Source organism: Nerophis lumbriciformis, linkage group LG21 (assembly GCF_033978685.3).
Source record: "Nerophis lumbriciformis linkage group LG21, RoL_Nlum_v2.1, whole genome shotgun sequence".
NCBI classification, from domain to species: domain Eukaryota; kingdom Metazoa; phylum Chordata; class Actinopteri; order Syngnathiformes; family Syngnathidae; genus Nerophis; species Nerophis lumbriciformis.
In genome coordinates this window covers 18,943,294-18,953,457 of record NC_084568.2, presented here as the reverse complement: position 1 = coordinate 18,953,457, position 10,164 = coordinate 18,943,294, and positions in this window count along the sequence as shown.

The window sequence follows — 10,164 nt, the reverse complement described above, 5'->3', positions numbered from 1 at the left end:
TTTTCTTCGTGTTCCTCAATTCAACACAAGCTCCTTCTGTTTTACAGGAGATCAGTTCAATGGCTCTCTAACAATTCTTAGACACCAGGGGCCGTATTTATCAAGCGTCTTAGAATTACTCCTAAGAAGTCTGCTAAGAGTTGACTTATGAGTAAAGACATTCTTCGCTGAAAGCTGCACTTAAAAGTTAGTTATCAAGCGTCTTACTCACAATTTCAGCTAAAGGGGAACATTATCACAATTTCAGAAGGGTTAAAACCATTAAAAATCAGTTCCCAGTGGCTTATTTTATTTTTCGAAGTTTTTTTCAAAATTTTACCCATCATGCAATATCCCTAAAAAAAGCTTCAAAGTGCCTGATTTTAACCATCGTTATATACACCCGTCCATTTTCCTGTGACGTCACATAGTGAAGCCAACACAAACAAACATGGCGCATAGAACAGCAAGCAATAGCGACATTAGCTCGGATTCAGACTCGGATTTCAGCGGCTTAAGCGATTCAACAGATTACGCATGTATTGAAACGGATGGTTGTAGTGTGGAGGCAGGTAGCGAAAACGAAATTGAAGAAGAAACTGAAGCTATTGAGCCATATCGGTTTGAACCGTATGCAAGCGAAACCGACGAAAACGACACGACAGCCAGCGACACGGGAGAAAGCGAGGACGAATTTGGCGATCGCCTTCTAACCAACGATTGGTATGTGTTTGTTTGGCATTAAAGGAAACTAACAACTATGAACTAGGTTTACAGCATATGAAATACATTTGGCAACAACATGCACTTTGAGAGTGCAGACAGCCCATTTCAGGCGCGCTAAGAACATATATTTTTCCACGATTTTAGCACTCAGGTTAACCATACCTAAATAGACACAAAATACTGCATTACACAAGACTACCCGAATGTACTCGAATGATTGAAAAAAATAAATGTTTTTAAGCTAAATTATTTGTAAACACAGTTTATGTATAATAATTTACGTAAAACCGCGAGTAATGAATAAAGTTTTCATCAATTAATATATTCTGTAGACATACCCTCATCCGCTCTCTTTTCCTGAAAGCTGATCCGTCCAGTTTTGGAGTTGATGTCAGCAGGCCAGGGAAGCTAGGGTCGATATTCTTCTCCTGATCATCTTCGGTGGCATAAGGGACGGTTGCCATCTCTGTCGTAGCATAGCTTTCGTCGGTAAAGTGTGCGGAACAAACGACTGACCATTTCGTCGGCTTTCCCCACACCCTCGTATTTTGAACAAATTTCGTCCAATTTCTTGCCACTTTCGCATCTTTGGGCCACTGGTGCAACTTGAATCCGTCCCTGTTCGTGTTGTTACACCCTTCGACAACACACCGACGAAAGTGAGAAAATGGCAGATTGCTTCCCGATGTGACGTCACGTTGTGACGTCATCGCTCCGAGAGCGAATAATAGAAAGGCGTTTAATTCGCCAAAATTCACCCATTTAGAGTTCGGAAATCGGTTAAAAAAATATATGATCTTTTTTCTGCAACATCAAGGTATATATTGACGTTTACATAGGTCTGGTGATAATGTTCCCCTTTAAGTGTAGGACTGAATCTTAAGTGTCACACTCAGAGCTGAATTACGACATTACTATGTGCCGTAAACGGAATTTTAGGTGACGTCATTTCTGTGTCCATAGAAATGACCAATCACGGAAGGGAATCCCTTGTCTAAGAATAAAAAAATACCTTAGAAATATTTAAGTGGACAACGGGAGTGTATATTTTGACAATAAACTACAAAATAATACAAAACAAACAAACAATAATGGCAATGAATCAAAAATAAATGTTTCCTTTTCTTTCCAATTCATTTTCCCAGTGGCGAGATATCGAAGCATTGTGATGACCTTTAGTTCTGCTGTGAAAGCTCTGCTGCGTGATGTTGCTGATGAGATGACGCCCCTTATTAAATCTGTGACAAAAATAATACCCGCTCTGTCTAAACGATACCGTTTGATCAGCTGCTTATCATCAAACAAATCCAGGACATCCTTCCGCTCCCTGAACGTTCGCGCACGTTTCTCTCGCCTCAGTGCCATCCCCCGCTGGCAACTCCTAACCACATAGGACACCTCTGAAGGTCTCTTAAATATCGTGGAGAGTAGGAGTGATTCTTAGACTTAAGAAAGTTGATAAATAGCTTTTATTCTTAAGTTTGAGAGTAGGACTATATTTCGCAAATTCTCAGGATTTAAGTGTAAAATGGCACTCTAAGACGCTTGATAAATACGGCCCCTGTTTCCATGGGGATTGCAGTCTTTTACAATGGTTGAATGACTGTAAATCTAGTGTGTGTTACCATTATACAAAACACAAAACCAGTGAAGTTGGCATGTTGTGTAAATAAAAATAGAATACAATGATTTGCAAATCCTTTTCAACTTATATCCAATTGAATTGACTGCAAAGACAAGATATTTAATGTTTGAACTGAGAAACTTGATTTTTTTTTTGCAAATAATCATTAACTTTGAATTTAATGGCAGCAACAAGCTGCAAAAAAGGTGACACAGGGGCATTTGTATCACTGTGTTACATGGCCTTTCCTTTTAACAACACTCAGTAAACGTTTGACCAATTTTTTTAACTTTTCAGGTGGAATTCTTTCCCATTCTTGCTTGATGTACAGCTTAAGTAGTTCAACAGTCCGGGGGTCTCCGTTGAGGTATTTTAGGCTTCATAAGTTTTTTTTTTCAATGGGAGACAGGTCTGGACTACAGGCAGGCCAGTCCATGATAACGTTGCTTGGATGGCAACATATGTTGCTCCAAAACCTGTATGTATCTTTCAGCATGAATGGTGCCTTCACAGATGTGTAAGTTACCCATGCCTTGGGCACTAATACACCCCCATACCATCACAGATGCTGGCTTTTGAACTTTGCGCCGATAACAATCCGGATAGTTATTTTCTTCTTTGTTCAGGAGGACACAACGTCCACGGTTTCCAAAAACAATTTGAAATGTGGTCTCGTCATACCACAGAACGCTTTTCCACTTTGCATCAGTCCATCTTAGATGAGCTCGGGCCCAGTGAAGCTGGCGGCGTTTCTGGGTGTTGTTGATAAATGGCTTTCGCTTTGCATAGTAAAGTTTTAACTTGCACTTACAGATGTAGCGACAAACTGTAGTTACTGACAGTGGTTTTCTGAAGTGTTCCTGAGCCCATGTGGTGATATCCTTTACACACTGATGTCATTTTATGATGCAGTACCGCCTGAGGGATCGAAGGTCACGGTCATTCAATGTAGGTTTTCAGCCTTGCTGCTAACGTGCAGTGATTTCTCCAGATTCTCTGAACCTTTTGATGATATTACGGACCGTAAGAAGTGAAATCCCTAAATTCTTTGCAATAGCTGGTTGAGAAATGTTGTTTTTAAACAATTTGCTCACGCATTTGTTCACAAAGTGGTGACCCTCGCCCCATCTTTGTTTGTGAATGACTGAGCATTTCATGGAAGCTCCTTTCATACCCAATCATGGCACCCAACTGTTCCCAATTAGCCTGTTCACCTGTGGGATGTTCCAAATAAGTGTTTGATGAGCATTCCTCAAATTTCTCAGTCTTGTTTGCCACTTGTGCCAGCTTTTTTGAAACATGCTGCAGGCATCAAATTCCAAATGAGCTAATATTTGCAAAAAATAACTACGTTTTCCAGTTTGAACGTTAAGTATCTTGTCTTTGCAGTCTATTCAATTGAATATAGGTTGAAAAGGATTTGCAAATCATTGTATCCTGTTTTTATTTACGATTTACACAACGTGCCAACTTCATTGGTTTTGGGTTTTGTATTTTGGGTCTTCTTCTACTGATGATTTCCTAATGATGCTTGAGGAAATGCTGACAGAGCACAGTGATCTGCAGCTGCACCACCGGTTTAAGATTGACTTCACCTCCTCAGCTTCAGGTTTAAAACAGTACGGTTGAAATACGTCATTGGGGGCTGATTATGGCGGTTTTCATCATCTTTGTAGGGAAAATCCAAATGCAAAATTTCTGACTTATAACTTGGATCAGAGCCGTCTTGCAAAGAACCCATGTTTGTCCACACAAGGCAAAGTTCATTAACACATTATATTTCCATATTCTTTCTTTTTTGCTCATATTGTTATCCATATTAGCTTTAAAAGTGATCATGGACCAAGGCTACACAACATGCAATTAAATGATCAAAATAGTCATTTTGTATGCTTTTTTACATGTCCATCTGTTTGGATGGCATCATGTTCAAAATTAGTGTGTGTGGCATATTGTCAAAACTTGACAATTAATACTTGACAAATGAAATACTGTATAAAGATTGGCAAAATGTTATCATCGGTGCACAAATCTACTCTTTAAGGTCACGGGCATTCGATGTTGGTTTTCAGCCTTGCTGATTTCTCCAGATGCTCTGAACCTTTTGATGATATTACGGACCGTAGATGTTGAAATCCCTAAATTCCTTGCAATAGCTGGTTGAGAAATGTTGTTCCTAAAAAATGTGCTCACAAAGTGGTGACCCTCGCCCTATCCTTTGTTTGTGAATGACTGACCATTTCATGGAAGCTGCGTTTATACCCAATCAAAGCACCCACCTGTTCCCAATTAGCCTGTTCACCTGTGGGATGTTCCAAATAAGTGTTTGATGAGCATTCCAATATCTTGTCTTTGCAGTCTATTCAATAGAATATAGGTTGAAAAGGATTTGCTAATCATTGTATTTTGTTTTTATTTACGATTTACACAACGTGCCAACTTCACTGGTTTTGGGTTTTGTACAAGATAGAATGCATGAAAAAAATTTAAACATATTTGCACCCCGTCTTCTGCCCGAGTGCAGCTGGGATAGGCTCCAGCACCCCCCGCGACCCCGAAAGACGCTGTGTTTTGTAGTTCCATTTTACATGTAAATCTGTTTAATATCTGTTCTCCATCTGAGTTTTCTTTTTTAAGAACATAAAAACCCCCAACATATATATTTGCTTTGTCATGTAGGTTTAGTTAGTGCGGCTGTTTTAAAGGTGAAAAAAGTATTTTTTTATTTTATTTTTTTTTCATTTAAAACACCTCTGAGACTTGTAAAATGTGTTGCACGAAAGTCCATCATGACATTTCGGATAATTGTATGCATTCAACTTTTTAGGAACAGCTTGGTGAAAGTCCAATTGTTTATTTCATACATTTGAATCCATGAGGGGAAACCTGACCTAAACCCCAACCAGGCACATGTGGGATGAACATAAGACAAACCTTGTGAGCCAGTAGTCAGACATCAACCTCTGACAAACTCAAACAAACGGACGGCGTGTATGTTTAATATCTACAAAACAAACGGTTTGATATTTTACTGCGTCAGTGCACATTTACCAGGTTGTGTCATGGAAAGTCAAGAACTGTGTGTCCTATCATAACCATAAAATAAAGTTTGTTCGTGCTGTTGGAGGTGAAATGCATGAATTGTCTGCTGCAGCACCCGGTTGTGAAAATGAATACACACTGTCCCCTAGTGGCTAGGAAGGTTTTGTTTTTAATTCTCACAAGCACTGGAACTCAAACAGTGTTTGCATCATTTAATCACAAAGTGTTTACATTATTATTATTCTTATGATATTTATTTACCCATTATTTGTTGGTGTTACCCCTTAGTACTTGTGTATGTACAGTCTTAATGTATATGTATGTTTGTGCCCAAAAATATTTTTATGTGAGATAAATATCATTAATAACATATTAAAATAAGACCAGTAAATTAATCATTGTATAGATCAGGGGTTCTCAAAGTTTTTTTTTTGTTTGTTTTTTTTACCAAATACCAACTCAGAAAACACTCGGCTCTGCAAGTACCACCATAATGACTAGCATTAAAATACAGTCGCGCAGTAGGCCTTAGTATTCATTAAAAACAAGGCAGAGATTTTATTTAACATACATATTTAATAATTGTGACCTCTGTAATATTACACACGGTTTGAACAGTAACACTGTGTTTGCATATAGGAAAATGAAACTTTAATCAAGTGATTCTTTGGCGTACCACTCGATGAAGCTGCGTGCCACTACAGTTTGAGAGTTATTTAAAGTTTATAAATAAGGGATGGGAGTAAATAAGTCTCATTCTATGTATACAAAAATCTAATCATTAGGGTTATTTTTAATTTTTTTAAGTGTTTTTTATTTTAATTTTCATGTGTTTTATTGTTCAATATTTGTTTCTATATCTGTCCTTTCATGCTGTTGCTATTTTTCTTTCTGATTATTATTAGTTGTATTTTGTCTTTAACATTAATTTTAACACAAAATAATTGAAACAAGGATTTTTTTTTTAGTGGCTGTTGGCATTTTTGTTAGTATGACATACCTCAAGTCATGTCTTCGATAGCAATTTTAAGGCTAAAATCCCTCTTTCAAACTAATTAATTCAAAAACTATAGTGAGAACAATTGAATTGTAATATTCGACACAGTACTACATAATTAAATTGTTAAATGGTTTAGAAATTAGAATTAACAGCCAAAAATATTTGTTTCTAATCTAGCTAATTTATCTAACACTGACATTTTGAGTAAGCCATATCTGACATGACACTCAAAAATTGAAGTTTTCGAGATCTAAAGTTATTATGAGTTAAATCCTCCTCCTGTTTATTCACCAAGCTAAGAAGTGAATCATTCATTGCAGACAACAGCACGAACTACAAAGAAAGGGCAGCAAGTCAATCACTTCAACACAATGCAAATCCAGTGGCGGAGGCATTCAATTGTTTGATGTTGAATAAAAGCTAAATGTCACGCTCCCAAAGTTGATACAGACATGGCAAAATCACGATGAGTGCTACATACTGCTCACAGATCACATGAATAGTTTACAAGATTACAGGGTTATATATACTCATATCCACTTCAATACATTCAAACACTATGCCAGACCCTTTGAAGACTACAGTAGGTAAGGTATTCATTTTCCTGGGTGGGGTGTTCATCATTTTGCAATGCAGTCTGCTGAAAATGATGGCAAGCGCCACTCTCCATAGCAAACAACGCTGTGGTCGAAGTTGGAATTGCCACAAAACACTTTTTAAGATATTCATCACTCTACTGCCATCTGGCGGCTAAAGTGGATAGTTAACTTCATACTTTATAACAAATTAATTCAATAGTGTTTCAAACCTTCTTCGTCAAAGTTTTGGCACTCTTAACTTCCTTTAGTCCTATATTAGTTATTTTGCATTCATATAAAAAAGAGAATTTATTTATTTATTCGGGGTGTCATGACCTGTATCTAAAAATGGGTGTGTGGTTGATTTCCTATTTTCTGTGTTTATTTCCTGTCTAGCGCTCTTATTTTGGTTTTATTTCCGGTATTGTGTCGTCCTGCAGTGACCTGACCACCGACTGTGCGCCAATCCCCACACCTGCCTTTGTTTGGTGATTAGGACACGCACTTGTTGCCAATCCCATTTAAGCTTATTTATATGCCAGAATCGCCATTCAGTAGGGACTGGATTGTTGCTAACCATAGCCTTCTGTTGTGAACAATTTGAGATGATGGTAATGGTTACCTTTTTTATTTGCTTCGCTAAATAGCACAACTTTTCCTGTGCTTCCTGTGCGCTTCCCTTGCGGCACTAGTCATTTGTTTTGTCTTGTTCAGGATTAAAGACTATTCTCCGGTCTTTGCATTTTGAGGTCTCCTCACCGTTACAATGCCGATACGCAACACCGGGAGAAAAACACGCTCCGAACACAGTTAGACTTCCACAATGGATTAATAACAACGAGGTGCCAAATGGGAAAATTCAATCACACTTTTCTAGCTCATATAGTTTGAATATTTTCATCTCATCTTTCTCATATTTAAATAATGCTCTTCACATTTGATGTAGAAATGAAATTGTGGATCTAAATGTGAAATCTAAATCTAAATGTTAAATGTGTATCTAAATGTTGAATATATATATATTTGTTTTATAAATGGCTGTGATGATAATGTAAATGAGGGGTTTCTAACCACTGCTATGTTGGAATTCTTATTAATATTGATACTGTTGTTGATATTATTCTTTTTTTTTTACTACTTTGGGATTGTTTTGTGTCATGTGTGTGTGTCCTCAATTGCTCTGTTGATTGCTATTCTAAATGTTGCTGGGCCGGGTTTGGTTTTGGAATTAGGATTGTATTATTATTGTATTATTGTGTATGATTGTGTTAGAATGATTAAAAAAATAAAAAATAAAATAAATAAATGTTAAATGTACATCTAAATGTTGACTCTAAATATTAATGTTAAATGTAAATATTACATGCTTAAACTATATATGTAAATATTACACCAAAAAATAAATATTATATCTAAATATTAGATATAAATGTTAAATCCAAATATAAATGTTGTATTTAAATGCTAAATATAAATACAAATTTTAGATCTAAATATTAAATAGTAAATTTAAAAGTTTAATGTAAATTTAACACCAACAAATGAATGTTAAATGTAAATGATAAATTAAATATTATTATATGGGCTTCACGGTGGCAGAGGGGTTAGTGCATCTGCCTCACAATACGAAGGTCCTGAGTAGTCTTGGGTTCAATCCCGGGCTCGAGATCTTTCTGTGTGGAGTTTGCATGTTCTCCCCGTGACTGCGTGGGTTCCCTCCGGGTACTCCGGCTTCCTCCCACCTCCAAAGACATGCACCTGGGGATAAGTTGATTGGCAACACTAAATTGGCCCTAGTGTGTGGATGTGAGTGTGAATGTTGTCTGTCTATCTGTGTTGGCCCTGCGATGAGGTGGCGACTTGTCCAGGGTGTACCCCGCCTTCCGCCCGATTGTAGCTGAGATGGGCTCCGGCACCCCCCGCGGCCCCAAAGGGAATAAGCGGTAGAAAATGGATGGATGGATAGTACATGCTTAATATAAATGCTATCTGGATATTATATCGAATAATAAATATCTAAATGTTAGATATAAATGTCAAATCCAAATCTAAATGTTAGATATAAATGTCAAATCCAAATCTAAATGTTGTATTTAAATTCTAAATATACATCAACATTTTAGATCTAAATAATAAATAGTAAATTTAAAAGTTAAATGTAAATTTTACATCTAAAAATGAATGTTAAATCTGAATGTTAAATCTAAATTATACTGTAAATTAAATGTTAAATCTAAACGCTAAATAAAAATAAAAATGTTAAATCTAAATATTAAATGCAAGATATAAACCATACATCTAAACATAAATGTTAAATCTAAATGATAAATTTAAATGTTAAATCTAAATGGTAAATTCAAATGTTAAATCTAAATGTTAAATGTTAAATCTAAATGCTAAATATTAAAAAAAATGTTAAATCTAAAGTTTAAATGCTGAATAAAACGTTAATTATGAATTTAAAATATAAATGTTCAATAAATATTAAAAGTATACCTGCAAGAAAAGACAGAGCCACCAATGTGGGGGATTCTTTAAGGCACTCAATTCTGCTGAATGATATGCGGGCAAAAAGACTAGTTGTTAGGAACAACATAGCTGAACAATAACCAAGATGATTTTTAATCAAAAACCAAATGTGGGGACGTAGAGAAACCACTAAAGGTACCACTGTATTTATACATCAATAAAACAAATGTACCAATTATGTTTTCAGACACGGTATATGCTATTAACACCTGATTGGTAAGTTTGATTAGTAACTTTGAGCGTTTCTGGTTCTATGGTTATCATCACACTTTTACCCCTTGCCATTACCAATGATCTTCTGCAGTGGCATCACCGAAATAACATAAAAGGCCACTTTTCTCCACTTCACCTTTGCAGATCTGGTATATGTACCACACTATTACGGATATTGAATTGCGCTGATTTTGACCACTTCGTTGCCATTGTCTTGAGACATCGAGACAGCACAGCTTGAGCTGGCAATCAAACGTCACATAACTGTGATGGACGTCATGGGAGAAGACAGTGCATCACCTTCGCAACGAGTGCTCTCTTTTTTGTCATCACATTAAATACCAATGTTGTTGTATAACGGCGATGAATGGGAAAATCATCATTGCACAGGATATGATTCATGAGGCATTCATTCTCTGAGCACAGTGGCAACTGGTAAAACACATTTTGAAATGTTTTAATTGCAGCGGAAA